The sequence below is a fragment of the Trachypithecus francoisi genome, unplaced genomic scaffold (genome assembly GCF_009764315.1).
Source record: "Trachypithecus francoisi isolate TF-2019V2 unplaced genomic scaffold, Tfra_2.0 Lachesis_group5, whole genome shotgun sequence".
NCBI lineage: Eukaryota > Metazoa > Chordata > Mammalia > Primates > Cercopithecidae > Trachypithecus > Trachypithecus francoisi.
Genome location: NW_022681470.1, coordinates 39,969,433 through 39,987,222, shown reverse-complemented (window position 1 = coordinate 39,987,222; position 17,790 = coordinate 39,969,433). Strand labels below are relative to the sequence as shown.

General features: G+C 41.9%; 1 long non-coding RNA gene across 1 annotated transcript; it reads right to left on the bottom strand.

The window, feature by feature from the left end:
• Positions 1–492: 492 nt before the first annotated feature.
• LOC117074461 lies at positions 493–16,138 on the bottom strand. The gene is made up of 3 exons (XR_004433589.1): positions 15,903–16,138; positions 2,476–2,485; positions 493–502 (listed from the first exon to the last, which is right to left on the bottom strand). It is a non-coding gene; the product is annotated as an uncharacterized LOC117074461 (long non-coding RNA).
• Between the last annotated feature and the right edge of the window lie 1,652 nt (positions 16,139–17,790).

Here is a 17,790-nt window from a genome sequence, read left to right as displayed (position 1 = left end):
ATTGCTAGAGCTTTATAAATACACAATCTGTCCAAAACAACCAACCCTTCTTCCCAACATCGAGGCCTACAAAGGCCCCCAATAAATAGCTATTTGCTGACTAAATGTATGAATATTCTTAGATTGTTCTGTGAATGACAACATAAGATAACAAACAAATCATCCAGGGCAGACATAAGTGTCAAAGGTTCTAAGAACTTCAGTTCATGCATGTCATGGAGACCAATGTGGGCTGACTGGGATAGCTAAGAATGGCTTTGTACAGAATGTGGAGCATGAACTGGGTGTTAGGAATAACTGGGGTCTGAATACAGAACCCAAGAATGGTAGGGGTAAGACAGGTTGCTGCAAAATGGCTGACACCTAATCTAAAATCTCCAGCAACAAAACCTGAGGAACAGAAAAGAAATTCCAACTTTCTCATGCAAGGCTTGATTCGCTTCTACTCTGCCCAGAATTCAAACAAATTACACAAATATCCTTCTCTCTCAAAACTCAGAGTCTCCAGCTACAGCTAAGGTTTCAGTCCACAGAGACCAAGTCTTTAGAATTTTCCCTTCTAGTCGCTGGTGCCTTGTGAAGGCTGAGGTCCTCTCCCTGAGTCCCATCCATGTTGTGCAGTTCACCACAGTCCTGCAGGAACAAGGGACAGGGCCCTACAAAATAAAGTCTTGAAGGAAGATTTCATTTTAGTACAGATTGATATAGTTTATTATATATTAAAAGTTGGAACAGATGTGTTCATCTAGCATCATTTTGGGACAGTGATAATAGCAATACAAACACATAAGTAATGCTTACTGTTTGTCAGTCGCTGTTGTAAATCCTTATCACATTAACATTTTAATCTTTAAAACAACTTTATGAATTAGGTGTACTATTAATTTCCCCATTTTACAGACAAGAAAACACAGGCATGCGAAAGTCAGGTAATATGCTCAAAATCACACTGCTAGTAAGTTGCAAAGCCAAGGTTTAAAATCAGGCAATATGACTCCACAATCCATTAGCTCTTTGTTAGGTCAGCTTAAAAAGTACCATAAAAAAAGACAAATTCACATCACTGAATGAATTCAACATGCAATCAAAGGTTATTTATCAATGACTATTACAACCTGGCCAGATTGTAGACTATTGGCCTACATGGATAAATTCAAGTCACAAAGGACTCTGAACAAATATTTCCAATTTTTCCCAAGATGTTAGTTCTGGAAGGACTCCCAGAGGTCATCTGGACCAGGGGTAGCAAATGGACAGCAGGCCCCTGGCCACCAGACCCACCAGCAGCCTCTTTTATGTGAACAGTGCAGGATTTAAAACATATTTTTAAAATGTAAACGCTTTAAGGCAGGCACTCCCTAACTTTTCTCAGTTCCCACCTCTTCACATTGCCTTATTCTGGGCTTCTCCACACATGCAAACAACTGTCTGGCTCAGGCTTGACACCCTTGCTCTGGCCTCATCCCTTACCTTGCTCAGGGACAATATCAATCCCTTTTACCAATCTGAGAATTCTTCTCTGGTGCATTACTGGGGTTAAGAGTGTTCTAGTGGCCAAAAGTTAATGCTTGGGCAGGTTCCTAGGGCCAAATTGTAGCTTCTATTCATCAGGGCAGTTACTTTGCTTTCTGTGATCCTTAGTTTCTTAATCTATAAAATGGAGATAATAATAAAACACTTACCTAGGAGGGTTATTAGAGTTAATGAATTATCTAGGGCTCAGAACAGCACCAGGCACATAATATGTACTATACAGATATAGCCATAATAAGAATAATAATTCTTGTTTTAAAATTATTATTATCACTGAGTAAGCACTAATCATTTTTCTGTTGTTATAATTACTAACAAATACCACATGAGAAAGATGAAGTTTTTGCTTCAACCCATCTACTAATTAATTATTGAATCATTATTTGAAAATTTTGTGGAACTCTTGGCCTAATCCAGGTTCATGCCCAGATTACCAATATTTACTTGGATGCTATTAATGAATTCATATTTTTGCTGCATATCTGGAAATTTCCTTCACATACAGATTTTCTTACCGAATGTTTCCTTTTTTTTTTTTTTTTTTGAGACAGTCTCACTCTGTCACCCAGGCTGAAGTGTAGTGGCACAGTCTTAGCTCGCTGCAACCTCCACCTCCCGGGTTCAAGGGATTCTCCTGCCTAAGCCTTCTGAGCAGCTGGGATTGCTGGCAGGTGCCACCACACATGGCTCATTTTTGTGTTTTTTAATAGAGACGGGGTTTCAACATGTTGGCCAGGCTGGTCTTGGACCCCTGACCTCAAATGATTCACCCGCCTCAGCCTCCCAAAATGCTGGGATTACAGGCCTGAGTCACAGTGCCTAGCCTGTTTTAAAATTTGTGAAACAGGCCGGGCACGGTGGCTCAAGCCTGTAATCCCAGCACTTTGAGAGGCCGAGACGGGTGGATCACGAGGTCAGGAGATCGAGACCATCCTGGCGAACACGGTGAAACCTCGTCTCTACTAAAAAATACAAAAAACTAGCCGGGCGAGGTGGCGGGCGCCTGTAGTCCCAGCTACTCGGGAGGCTGAGGCAGGAGAATGGCGTAAACCTGGGAGGCGGAGCTTGCAGTGAGCTGAGATCCGGCCACTGCACTCCAGCCTGGGCGACAGAGCGAGACTCCGTCTCAAAAAAAAAAAAAAAATTTGTGAAACAGAGCAAGACTCTGTCTCGGAAAAAAAAATGTCAATTTAAAACATCACTTTCAGACAGGTTGGGATCTTACATTTCAAGGAAAAGGTAAAGGTAAAGATTTAAATGTAGGCCGGGCGCGGTGGCTCAAGCCTGTAATCCCAGCACTTTGGGAGGCCGAGATGGGCGGATCACGAGGTCAGGAGATCGAGACCATCCTGGCTAACACGGTGAAAACCCGTCTCTACTAAAAATACAAAAAACTAGCCGGGCGACGTGGCGGGCGCCTGTAGTCCCAGCTACTCGGGAGGCTGAGGCAGGAGAATGGCGTGAACCCGGGAGGCGGAGCTTGCAGTGAGCCGAGATCCGGCCACTGCACTCCAGCCTGGGCGGCAGAGCGAGACTCCGTCTCAAAAAAAAAAAAAAGATTTAAATGTATTCTTAGGATTACCTTTAATTAACACATGGCTTTTCAAAAAAGTAAAAACAAAAATCTATTTGCTTTTCCATATGACCCAAATAAATATGTATTTTTTCAAATCCAGACAAAAGTCAACTTAATACTACTCAGTAATAAAAAGGAATAAACTACTGATACATACACAGCATGGGTGAATCTCAAAGCATTGTGCTAAAACAAGCCAGGCACAAAAGCCCAGATCTGATGTGATTCCATTTAAATGGAATTCTAGAAAAGGTAAAGCTACAAAGCAAGAAAGCAGATCACTGGTTGTCAGGGACAGGGACTGACTGCAATGGGCCATGAGGATACTTCTGGAGGATGAAAGAAATATTCTAAAATATTATTGTGGTCAAAAGTAATCAATTGCTGGCCTGGCTCAGTGGCTCACACCTGTAATCCAGCACTTTGGGAGGCTGAGGCGAGCGGATCACCTGAGGTTAGGGGTTTGAGATCAGCCTGGCCAACATGGTAAAACCCCGTCTCTACTAAAATTACAAAAATTAGCCGGGCCTGGTGGTGCACACCTGTAATCCCTGCTGCTTGGGAGGCTGAGGCAGGAGAATCGTTTGAATCCAGGAGGCAGAGGTCGCAGTGAGCCGAGATCATGCCACTGTATTCTAGCCTGGGTGACAGAGAGGAACTCTGTCTCAAAAAAAAAACCAAAGAAATGAAAAGGTCAGGTGCGAATCCCAACACTTTGGGAGGCTGAGGCACGTGGATCACAGGGTCAGGAGATGGAGACCAACCTGGCTAACATGGCAAAACCCCGTCTCTACTAAAAATATACAAAAAAATTAGCTGGCCACGGTGGCAACCGCCTGTAGTCCCAGCTACTCGGGAGGCCGAGGCAGGAGAATGCAGTGAACACAGTGGACGGAGATTGCAGTGAGCTGAGATCATGCCACTGCACTCCAGCCTGGGTGACAGAGTGAGACTCCGTCTCAAAAAAAAAAACAAAAAAACAAACTCGATTGTACACTTAAAATTGGATTGTATACAGGCCGGGCGCGGTGGCTCAAGCCTGTAATCCCAGCACTTTGGGAGGCCGAGACGGGCAGATCATGAGGTCAGGAGATTGAGACCATCCTGGCTAACACGGTGAAACCCCGTCTCTAGTAAAAAAATACAAAAAAAAAAAAAAAACTAGCCGGGCGAGGTGGCGGGCGCCTGTAGTCCCAGCTACTCAGGAGGCTGAGGCAGGAGAATGGCATAAACCCGGGAGGCGGAGCTTGCAGTGAGCTGAGAACTGGCCACTGCACTCCAGCCCAGGAGACAGAGCAAGACTCTGTCTCAAAAAAAAAAAAAAAATTGGATTGTATACAAAATATCTCAATAAACTGATATTAAAAAGAGAAAATCTCAAAAAAAATTTCATAATTCAGATACTTTAATTCAAATGTGCAAACTCAAAGCAACAACCGGAAACATACCAGCGTTTGCGTAAGTTGTGTGACAAAACCAGGCCTGACATCTCTGCTGGTTTGGATCAGCGCTAAGTTGCCAGCTCAGACCTTTGGGCAGAGACACCACCCAAGCATTGCAGGAGGACCCCTCTTCTGGAAACCTGTCTGTTTTGACAATTTACAAAAAGTAAAAGATGCTTTTTGAAATGTTTGCATAGGGGCATGAATTTTAAACCCATCTCAGACTTTTGTTCTAGAAAGTGAGCGCTTGAATTTGCATCTGATCCTCCCCAAATTTGTCCATTTATAGTGTAACTCCTGGTGTTGGTGAGGATAATGCTCTAAGTAGAGGTTCTCCAACCACAGAGCCGAAAAGGACTGGGGCATTCCCACAGGGTGTGGCCAGGAAGGCTGAGGCCCTGGAAGTCCCCTTTGTTCATTGTTGCTTTTGCAGCTCAGTCATCGCCCAGGGGACTTTTGTTTCTACAGTGCTGTATAAATCATTTCACAGAATGGTCATCCCTCCACCCAACCCCCAAAGTAGAATTATAAGTAACATGTTGATTTTTCCCTTCAGTCCCATCATTACCTTAGTTTACTTTCAGAAGGAATGTCTGGCATGTCATCCGCTTTCAAACTCACTTATGATAAAAACTGAAGTACTGGCTGTTAACATGCCAGCCATGGACAGGGCTGTTGGTCCCAGTTCCCTGCCCTTTAAACAATCTCCCCAGATAGTTCTAATTATGTCAGCATTCACATTACAATTTTAAATGTAAAATATAGCAATCAGAAAAGAAAATTTTTTAAACTCCCCTTTGTTCTTAATTGGTAAAGGAAAATGTCCATAAATGGAAATGGTTCAGTGTTTCCTGGATCGTCTGGGTAAATTCTCTGAGGCTGGCCGGACTCCAGAAAACAATGTTCTCTGAAGCAAAACCCTGGCTGAAGTGGCAAGCTTCCATTTTATGCAGAAACATATGTGGTGTGCCCACAGCTAGTTTTCAGGGAGCGGTAGAGGCCAGAGCAGAACTGAAATAATGCCGTTTATTTATTAAAGGGACATGATCGTTTTTCTGTGGTTGGCTGGTGGTACATCTGGGCCAGAGATGTGGTGGGAAATCAACACACGAAGAAGAACTTCATTTACTTCTTTTTTGGTGTAGCTATTATAGACCGAAATATTCAAATCAATTAATTGTTAAACAATACAAAAAAATGAGGCCGGACGTGGTGGCTCACGATTGTAATCCCAGCACTTTGGGAGGCCGAGGCGGGCGGATCAGTTGAGATCAGGAGTTCAAGACCAGCCTGGCCAACATGGTGAAACTCCGTCTCTACTAAAAATACAAAAAAAAAAAAAAAAACCCAGGCCTGGTGGCATGCACCTGTAATCCCAGCTACCTGGGAGGCTGAGGCAGGAGAATCGCTTGAACCTGGAGGCAAAGGTTGCAGTGAGCCGAGATCACGCCACTACACGCCAACCTGGGCAACAAAGCGAGACTTCGTCTCAAAAAAAAAAAAAAAAAAATTGAGAAGGAGCACAGAGAAGAGGGGCATAAGCTGAGGAAAGCAAAATAGACAAAAAAATCGAAACAAAACAGGACATAAGATTCTCTGAAAGGGGGCAATTGGTAGATTTCAAGGCTGTGTCAGTTGTTGTGTTCCCTTAAACTGAAATTTGGTCATCGATGCACCTGTGAAATGTTGATTAGTAGATGAAACATTGCCTATGATTCCTCAACCATGCTTATGCTTGGCCCATAGATATTCAGATTTGAATGAGAGAGGCAAAGGAGACCACTGCAGTGAAAATTCTTGTCTCCATTACAGTGGTGGCGGCCAGGGCTGTATCACATGCAGACTTGACAAGATAAGCTAGAAATGAGAGGTGGCTACCCTTAGATTGGAGATCCTACTTTTGCCTTTGTAAGGAAGAAATGAGTTCAGGAAATAATGTTTCTAAATGTCTTTCTAAATTTAAATCTGAATTTTTTTCCACCTTTAATAATTTAAATTACAAAGTCTGAAAAACTCTATAGCATTTAGAGACCTGTCCTCTGCCTTTAAATGGCAAACTTTGGGTGTATTTTCAATGTCTCATAATAATCTTGACAATTACAATACTAACAGCCAAACTGTAGTGAATATTCTGCATATGCCCAGCTCAGTGATGAGAGCCTTTATAGGGATTGTGGAGTTCACTGTTCACCACCATCCCATGAAGCAGGTGTTATTATTATCCTCATCTTCAGGTTACCCAGGCTCCCATGCAAATCCACACCAATACCTCTCCCTAGAATTATTATTCAACTACAATATAAAAGCAAATTAAGCCACTCACTGAACAAATATACTCTATAATTTTAAAAAAATTGAATTGGATTTTTAATAAAATATGACATGCCTATTCCTTATGACATATACTGTATGTTCCACAGTCACCCCTCTGCAGCAGATAAGCAATAAACAAGGTTTGGCTATTAGGGGTACTTTTTTTTGTCATATTACCTTTTGTTATTCTTCAGTGTACGACGACTTCGATTCTTATGCAACATCCTTTTATGTCATCCAGTCAGGTCTTGCATCATTTTCTGTTGGTCTGATACCTTAATCTAGATATAAGAGTACATTATTAAGTAACTCAGTTCTTGAATGCCTTAGAGCAATTGGAAGTTATTTTCGGCATAGTAGAAATAGTCTGAGCTGTGTGCAAGAGCTCAAGAATTTAGTAGCTATATCCCGAACTCAACTTTTCTGGGGCTGGGTTATACAGAAATCCCCAAACATTCCTGGGTGTTTCTTTTGCAGGAAACCTGCAGATTGGTTATTCCACTGCACTCCAATGATGGAGAGAGCTACAAATAATCACAGAAAAATCTAGAGACCTTCTTCACTAACCTAAACATTTCTCATAGCCTCAATATGTTTATTTAGATTAAGTAGGAAAATTAATTCAGTGATTCAGACAACTTAAACCAAAATGACACATTTGCCTTAACCACCTGGCTATTTTAGGCGAATTTATTTTAGGCCTGAATTATTTGGACAACTATTTCAGTGCTCTGTTTTTTATTGTATGAATACAAAGAAAAACAAGGTTTAATCGTCATTGCTTTATCAAATTAACTAATGCCTTTGCTATTCTCTTTCTTCAGGGTCCTCTGTTAATACAACCCTTATAATTAACTTAGAAACTTTCAGCTTAAGCAGAATATGGCTATGTGGTTTTGCCACATAATTGTTTACATGGAATTGAATACATCTATGTGCCTCAGGTAACCATAAAATGGTGTGAAAGGAAAATAAATCATGACACCCCCAAATCACTAAGCCAAAGGGAAGAGTCAAGCTGGGAACTGCATTATACAAACCTGCCTCCCATTTTGTTTCTAAAGAAGATAGTTACAAAGATAAAAAAGCTACATACCTCTCTCAAAATTTGCCCACTAGGAAATTCCTTGTGGGTCCCAAGATCAAGTTCTGTTGCATTTCACCCTGATAAGGTAAACTGAGAGTTTGTCTTCACCGGTACAGGACAAAGGACAGAACTTAAAGTCATCCCTCTACTCACTTGAGACAAATGCGTATCTGATCACTTCCTCTGCTCTGTATTTTATCTTATGTAAAAATGCAGATTCACTGAGCTAAAGGGATACATAAGCAACTATTCCTTTACCCACCCTTATATGTGAATGGCTAATCGAAGACTCAAAAGAATGCAACCCTTTGCCTCTTATCTATACACACCTTCAAAACATTCCTTCCTCCTTTCCAATTATCGGCCCTTTCCCTTTAAGTATTGAAGCTCTCAAAATCATCTTTGGAGAAAGGTATAGGTCTGTCTTCCAGGTGCAAGATGTCCTTAACTTTGGCTTCTAAACTTCTAAATTGATTGAGATTTGTTTCAGATACTTTTTGGTTTACAGTGGATTACACTTAAGCTAAAAATTCTACACACACATGGATATGTATTACTTGAGCTCTAGGTAGAAAATCTCCTTTTAAGTAAGATTTTGGGGGCTTTGGTTGATTTGTTGTTGTTGCTGCTGTTGTTGTTGTTGTTGTTGTTTTGAGAAGAAGTCTTGCTCTGTCACCCAGGCTGGAGAGCAGTGGCCGATCTCAGCTCACTGCAAGCTCCCCATCCTGGGTTCACGCTATTCTCCTGCCTCGACCTCCTGAGTAGCTGGGACTACAGGCGCCCGCCACCACATCCGGCTAATGTTTTGTATTTTTAGTAGAGACGGGGTTTCACTGTCTTAGCCAGGATGGTCTCTATTTCCTGACCTTGTGATCTACCTGCCTTGGCCTCCCAGAGTGCTGGGATTACAGGTGTGAGCCACTGCGCCTAGCCAGTTGATTTGGGTTTTAGGTTTTAATCTTGTACTCTATATTATCTTTTTTTTGAGTCAGAGTCTTGCTCTGTCACCCAGGCTGGAGTGCAGTGGCATGATCTCGGCTCACTGCAACCTCTGCCTCCCGGGTTCAAGTGATTCTCCTGCCTCAGCCTCCCAAGTAGCTGAGACTACAGGTGTGTGCACCCAGCTAATTTTTTATATTTTTAGTAGAGATGAGGTTTCACCAGGATGGTCTCAATCTCTGGACCTCGTGATCTGCCCACCTTGGCCTCCCAAAGTCCTGGGATTACAGTTGTGAGCCACGGCACCCAGCCTATTACCTTTTAAAAGGGGTGGGGCTGGGGGGCGGCAATTCTAAATCTTTGGATCCTTCAAGGCCTGATGTAAAACCCATCTTAGAAGAAACTGTCTCATTGTTATCTGTGCGCTAATCTTTCTTGTTGGAAATTTCTGAAGAAATTTTATTAACTTGATAAATACATTTATTTTAATAAATATTATTTTAATGAACTTCCTCTTAGAACCAGATCTTGTCTAATCAGTCAACCACATTGTTGATGCTTCCTCTGAAATACAGACAGAGCTGAAAGAGTGATAACAGAGAATGCCATGTTAATTCAGACCAATGTGCCCTCACACCGAACCAAGCTGTATCTGACAGAAGCACCAGTGGATGTTTTGGGAATGGGCTGCTCTCATTACACCAACTTCAATGTTTAGGAAAACAGTCTAAAAGATCCTCATATTTTCTTTCTTTTTTTTTTTTTTTTTGAGACGGAGTCTCGCTCTGTCGCCCAGGCTGGAGTGCAGTGGCCAGATCTCGGCTCACTGCAAGCTCCGCCTCCTGGGTTTACGCCATTCTCCTGCCTCAGCCTCCTGAGTAGCTGGGACTACAGGCTCCCGCCACCTCGCCCAGCTAGTTTTTTGTATTTTTAGTAGAGACAGGGTTTCACCGTGTTAGCCAGGATGGTCTTGATCTCCTGACCTTGTGATCCGCCCATCTCGGCCTCCCAAAGTGCTGGGATTACAGGCTTGAGCCACCGCGCCCGGCCAAGATCCTCATATTTTCTAATTCGCATGCTATGGAATTATCATCCACAAATTTAACCAACTTTTTAAAATATTTTTAAAATATATTTTCTAGGTGTTGTTGGTCTGATAAATAAAATCAACTTATATTATTAATACAAGGACCTCACAATTGTTACTGGTTCTAGTGCTTTAGGATTTGCTAATCCTTTTTTCCAATCTCTTAAGGTTTTGTAAACTTCATCTATGTGTTTCTTTGCCTTTCTGACTGAAAAATCCTACTTTTAGACTCTTCTAGTAGCCTGCCCTGGTGACGATTTTGGTCACTTTGGAAGTTTCTAAGCTTTCCCATGTGTCTTGATAAAGAAAGATCAGATTGTAAAAATTTCTTACATTTGAATACACTACAGCTTGTATACTGGGGCATAACTCTTTCTGATGGGGCTGGAGTGGTTCCAGACAGGTCACCGAGTATGATTAAGCCCAGTGCTGGCACCTGGCACAGGACAGTTCAGAGGGTGGGATTGGCAGAGCGCTGAAATTCAACACAGAGTTTCCCTTGCCATGCCATGCACCCTGGCACAGGCCTGCATGCATCTAGAGGAAGGAAAACTTTTCTCTAATTGCTCTGTTTAGAGAGGCTCTCTTAATTTAATTTTTTATTTTTGTGGGTCCATACTAGGTATATATATTTATGAGGTATATGAGATACCCTGATATAGGTATGCAATGAGTAATAATCATGTCGTGGAAAATGAGGTATCCATCCCCTTAAGCATTTATCCTTTGGGTTACAAACAATTCAGTTACTCTTTTAGTTATTTTTATTTTTTAAAATTTATTGTTATTCCTTTTTGAGACAGAGTCTCACTCTGTCACCAGGCTGGAGTGCAGTGGTATGATCTCAGCTCACTGCAACTTCTGCCTCCTGGGTTCAAGTGATTCTCCTGCCTCAGCCTCCCAAGTAGCTGGGACTACAGGCATGTGTCATCATGCCAGGCTAATTTTTTGTATTTTTAGTAGAGATGGGGTTTCACCATGTTGGCCAGGATGGTCTCGATCTCTTGACCTCATGATTCGCCTGCCTCACCCTCCCAAAGTCCTGGAATTACAGGCATGAGGCACCACGTCCTGCCACAGGTTTTTGTTGTTGTTGTTGTTGTTGTTTTGTACGCATTAGACATCCCCGCTTTTCCTCCACCTCCTGCTACCCTTCCCAGCCTCTGGTAACCAGTCTTCCACTCCCTATCTCCATGAGTTTAATTGTTTTGATTTTTAGCTCCCACAAATAAGTGAGAATGTGCAAAGTTTGCCTTTGTGTGCCTGGCTTACTTCATTTAACATATGACCTTCAGTTTCATCCATGTTGTTGTAGATGACAGGATCTCATTCATTTTTTATGGCTGAATAGTCCTCCATTGTGTATATGTGTCACATTTTTCTTCATCCATTCATCTGTTGGTGAACACTTAGTTTGCTTCCAAATATTAGCTCTTGTGAACAGTGCTGCAAAAAACATGGGAGTGCAGATATTTCTTTGATACACTGATTCCCTTTATTTCGGGGTATATATCTCACAGTGGGATTGCTGGGTCATATGGTAGCTCTGTTTTTAGTTTTTTGAGGAACCCAGAGAAGCATCTTTTTGCTAGCTTTCTGCCTGGAGGCATCACATTTTCTAATTTGCACTAAAGTGTCTGCTGAGCTTGCCATGGCCCTCCTCCTCAGTCATCAGCAGCAAATGAAAACCAAAGGATCAGTCTACATGACTTCTTGGTAAGAAGCTGATAATTCAGATCCCATCATTTAATAATTCTAATTTGGATTGTTTTCAATATAATAATACCACTTTTCATTGAATTTCATATTTCACCTTTCTGCTTACTCCAGTTCTTATGAGCTTTTCTAAAAGGTTTCTTTTTCTCTACACTGATTTCATATTCAGCATCAACTTCAGTGAAATACCATCTGGAAGATTAAACCATGTATTACGTGTTCCAGGTAATTTGCAATCATTGTAGAAAATATTGCTTACTATACCAATCTTTGGGGGATATTTCTTCCAGCACATTTTCCTCCATCCAAAAAAAACTGCGCTTTCTCTCTAAGCAGTTCTGTATCTATAGCAAAATATTATCTCTAGTTCTGGGGTACCTAAATTTTTAAATAATTTCTGGTGTGGAATCTTACTAACTTTTTTGAATGTCTAAACAAATGACTATTGTTCTATCTTATCTTTAAATTTATTTATGCTCCCAAAGAGCCATTCTAGTGTGATCCTGTCTCCAGAAAACCATGCTTCCTTTTCCAGAGTAAATTGCTTGCCCAACTTTTTGAGAGATTCTATCAGCCTAACTCCCTATCTGTATAGGGGAGTTAGACAGAATCTCAGGCAGCTCTATCTAGTGAAAACTTCTGCAATGATGCAAATGTTCTATATTTTTGCTCCCTAGTAGGGTAGCCACCAGCCACATGTGTAATGTGAGTCAGGAGCTGAATTTTTAATTAATTAAATTTTAACTTTAATAGCCACTTGTGGCCAGTGACTACTGTATTGGTCAGTACAGGTACAAGGCCTTCTCTGGAACCCCTTTCATAAATGGACATCACACTAAGTCCCTCCTTCACAGTGATTGCTTGTAACAAAATGCTGCTTCTTGTTGTCAGCAGTACCATAGTTTCTCCCCCAAGTTCTTGTGAAATTATCTTACGTGTTACATAAAATTTTATGACCCTGAATTTTCATTAGCATATATTACAGGGTTTTTCTGTTTTTTGTTTTAAATAGGGTCTCACTCTGTCATCCAGGCTGGAGTGCAGTGGCATGATCACAGCTCCCTGTAGTCTCAGCCTTCTGGTTTTAGGTGATTCTCCTACCTCAGCCTCCCAGACAGCTGGAACTACAGGTGTGCACCACCACACCCAACTAATTTTTGTATTTTTTTTTTTTTTTTGAGGCGGAGTCTCGCTCTGTCGCCCGGACTGGAGTGCAGTGGCCGGATCTCAGCTCACTGCAAGCTCCGTCTCCCAGGTTTACGCCATTCTCCTGCCTCAGCCTCCCGAGTAGCTGGGACTACAGGCGCCCGCCACCTCGCCCGGCTAGTTTTTGTATTTTTAGTAGAGACGGGGTTTCACCGTGTTAGCCAGGATGGTCTCGATCTCCTGACCTCGTGATCCGCCCGTCTCGGCCTCCCAAAGTGCTGGGATTACAGGCTTGAGCCACTGCGCCCGGCCAATTTTTGTATTTTTTTGTAGAGATGAGGTTTCACTATGTTGCCCAGGGTAGTCTCAAACTTCAGAGCTCAAGTGACCTGCCCATCTCGGCCTCCCAAAAGTGCTGGGAATACAGGTGTGAGCCACTGGGCTCAACCAAATATCACTTTTACATTAATAAACCCCTGTAAACTAGATGCCTAGAACTTGGGAGTAAGTCCTTTGCTCTTTTAGTTTTACCTTCTTGAGACTGACATTTGAAAAGTTGTGCATATTTTTGTTTCCACAATTGTAGGGCATTCATACTTGCCTAGGAAAGTCACTATATTTGAAGGGTATCCTGTGAAAAATGAAAAGGTTAAAGTTTGTAAAATATGTACCAGAAAAATGTGTTTAAATGTGCTTTCTAGTACATTCTTGAAAACTTAGGTATTATAATCATCTACAAATGGAATTTACCTACAAAAACAATCATCACAATCACAGGTTTCAAAAGTATATAATCTTTTTTTTTTTTTTTTTTTTTTTTTGAGACGGAGTCTCGCTCTGTCGCCCGGGCTGGAGTGCAGTGGCCGGTTCTCAGCTCACTGCAAGCTCCGCCTCCCGGGTTTATGCCATTCTCCTGCCTCAGCCTCCGAGTAGCTGGGACTACAGGTGCCCGCCACCTTGCCCGGCTAGTTTTTTGTATTTTTTAGTAGAGACGGGGTTTCACCGTGTTAGCCAGGATGGTCTCGATTTCCTGACCTCGTGATCTGCCCGTCTCGGCCTCCCAAAGTGCTGGGATTACAGGCTTGAGCCACCGCGCCCGGCCAAGTATATAATCTTTTTAAAGAAAATAATATGATACAGGAAAGAGAAAAAAAGTGGTTGTAACCTGTCTCTTTTTGGTCACTGTAGGCTAAATTCTTTATATTAAATTCTTTATATTAAAGTCTGACAAATTTATTTTATTGAGATAATTTTGATAGAGAATCTTTTTTTTGTTTGTTTTTGAGATGGAATTTCGCTCTTGTCACCCAGGCTGGAGTGCAATGGCATGATCTAGGCTCACTGCAACCTCTGGCTCTTGGGTTCAGGCAGAGAATATTTTGTCTCAGTAAAATATTTTGCTGTGCTAATTCTTTTATTTCCTTCTTCAGTGAATTTCTTGAATTATCTGCTATGAGTCAGCATTGTGGAAGACACTTGGTAAGTAATACAGTGCCACCCTACATAATCTATGGAAAAGGATGATAAATCCTAGGCAAGAAGGTTGGAACCAAAGGAAAAAATAAGATTATGAGGTACAGTTTCAAGGCTTTTCCTAATATAGTAAGTTTCATTGCAAGAGAACAATGAATTAACCACTTCAATCTTTCTTTCTTTTTTCTTTTCTTGAGACAGGGTCTCATTCTATCAGCTAAGCTGGAGTGCAGTGGCATGATCTCTGTTTACTCCCACCTCAGTATCCCAGGCAACTGGCATTACAGGTGCACACCATGAAGCCTAGCTAATTTTTTAATTTTTGTAGAGATGGGGTTTTACCGTGTTGCACAGGCTGGTCTCAAACTCCTGTGCTCAAGCAATCCACATGCCTTGGCCTCCCCAAGTGCTGGGATTACAGGCATGAGCCATTGCACTCAGCCCCACTTTGATCTTTCTAATAAATGACTACTCAACTGTTAAGACCGTAAATCTGCTTGATGAATAGTAAGGGATCTTAAATATTACTGTCTTTGGTATGCTGGGGACATTTGGGCTCGTCAGAGAGTGTGTAGGCTGGGGACTCTTCTAATGGTACCCATTTTCTCATCTTCCTCAGAATAAAACCCAAAGTCATTCTGTGTCCTGTCAGGTCATATGTGATATGCCCTGCCCTACCTTTCCAATTCATCCTCTGCAGTTCTCTCCCCTCATCCTATCTATTCCAGCCACTCTGGTCCCTCTGCTGTTTTCCAGACAAGGAAGCAAGCTCCACCTCCAAGCTCATCCCCACCTGAGGGTGCCTACAATCACATGCCACCTCCTGCTCCTGCTTACTTAGCCTCTATTCCTTTCCTTTGCTTTACATTTTTTTCTTATTACTTATCACCTCCCAACATAAGATTCATTACGTATTATTTGTCTCCCCCTATAGAATATAAGTTTCATGATAGCAGGGACTTTGCATTATGGCAAGGCATGGAACAGTACCTGCCTCTTAGTAGGCCCTCAGTAATATCTTTTTGAATGAATAAATGATACATGCTTTGTACTTATTTTATAAGGTTGAATTACTCACCTTTCTATATCTAACTTTAAACATTAGTATGAAGAGAGAAGTTATACCTTATTAAATTACCCCTTAGGAGTGTTAGGAAAGGCCAGGTGCAGTGGCTCACACCTGTAATCCCAGTACTTTGGGAGGCCGAGGTGGGCAGATCACCTGAGGTCAGTAGTTCGAGACCAGCCTGGCCAACATGGTGAAACCCTGTCTCTACTAAAAGTACAAAAATTAGCTGGGTGTGGTGGCACACACCTGTAATTCCAGCTACTTGGGAGGCTGAGGCAGGAGAATAGCTTGAACCCAGGGGGCGGAGGTTGCAGTGAGCCGAGATCACACCACTTCACTCCAGCCTAGGCAAAAGAGTGAGACTCCACATTAAAAAAAGAAAAAGAAGAAGAAGAAGAAGAAGAAGAAGAAAAAAAGAATGTTAGGAAGATAATTAATGTTATTCATATTCAGATTTGACCTGCTGGAAGACAAACCATTCTAAAACTCAATTTTTTTATTTTATTGAAAGAATGCCAAACCATACATTCATACAACTAAAATTAATATAAAAGAATGGCATACAACTATAATAGAAACTTTGTAAGAACCAGTAAACGTCAAAATGAGATAATGCTGCCAGGTACGGTGGTTCAGCCTGTAATTTTAGTACTTTGGGAGGACTAAGCAGGTGGAACACCTGAGGTCAGGAGTTTGAGATCCGCCTGGCCAACATGGTGAAACCCTGTTTCTACTAAAAATACAAAAATTAGCTGGCATGGTGCACATGCCTGTGGTTCCAGCTACTCGGGAGGCTGAGGCAGGAGAATCTCTCGAACTCAGAAGATGGAAGTTGCAGTGAGCCATGATCGTGCCACTACACTCCCGCCTGAATGACAGAGCAAGACTCCATCTCCAAAAAAAAAATAGATAATGCTTATGCTGATGTTTATAAATCATTCCTTATGTTTACAGTGTGAAGATTAAGAAGGGAAGAGACTTGCACATAGACCAAGGGTGTTAATGGAAGGCAGAGAGAAAGCTCAAATCTTCAATGCCTCTTTGCATTCAAGTTCTTGATCCCATCTCAGGAAAAGTGTCCACCCACCCAGGCATTCCGCAGTACCATAAATTAAGAGTCATTTAATCAAAACTTCTGCTACACTTTAAATGTTTCTCCCCTCCAAAACTCATGTTGAAATTTAATTGCCGTTGTAATGGTATTAAGAGGTATGAACAATAAGAGGTGATTAGGTATTAAACCATCCATAGGGTCAGTTTAATTCCCTTTTTAAAAGGGCTTTTAGGAGTGCGTTCTCTTTCTTGGCTCTTTTGTTCTTCTACCATTTGAGGAAAGGTGTTCCTCCCTTCTGGGGGATGCAGCATTTAAGACGCCATCTTGGAAGTGGTGACCCAGACCTTATCAGGCACCAAACCTGCCAGCACCTTGACCTTGAACTTCCCAGCCCCCAGAACTGTGAGAAATAAATTTCTGTTGTTTATAAATTACCCCACTTCAGGTATTCTGTTATAACTGCACAAAACAAACTAAGATACCTTCCCTGTCCCCTGGGAGACCCACATTCACCAATTTAGGCAGTTAAAAAGGGTCAGAGTTGTTTTTATTCCCTATTTTTCACATTCATTTTTTGTGATGGGAAGGAAATTTTATAGCAGCAGGTGTAACTAACTCACTTCAGTGTTCGCAAACTTTGAAAGCCATAAACTTATTTTTAAACTTTCCATCAGTTGGGATACATTTATCTGCAAGTAACAGAAATCTCAACTGAAAATGTTATTTATAGCCAGGTGCGGTGGCTCATGCCTGTAATCCCAGCACTTTGGGAGGCCGAGGCAGGTGGATCACAAGGTCAGGAGATCGAGATCATCCTGACTAACATGGTGAAACCCCATCTCTACTAAAAATACAAGAAATTAGCCGGGCGTGGTGGTGGGCGCCTGTAGTCCCAGCTACTTGGGCGCCTATAGTCCCAGCTACTTGGGAGGCTGAGGCAGAAGAATGACATGAACCTGGGAGGCGGAGCTTGCAGTAAGCCGAGATTGTGCCACTGCACACCAGCCTGGGCAACAGAGTGAGACCCGTCTCGGGGAAAAAAAGTGGCATTTATAATAAGCAGATTTATAGGCTTACATACAGAAAATTCTGAGGATGAGTGGAAAATAGAGTTAAATTACCCTGTAGTTCAATAATATCATCCAGAATACAAGTTCTATCTTTCTTTTCCATCGTCCACTTCATCTGAAGGCTTATTCCCCTCATAGTTGTAGACTGGGTGCCAGTAGCAATCAAGGTTGGATGCTTCCTTATTTTTGTAAACAGAAGAGATCCGACCCTTCTCCCTCAAACTCCAAACAAAAATCTTTCCTGACTGAGCCTATCATATGCCATCTCTGAACCTGTAATTATCA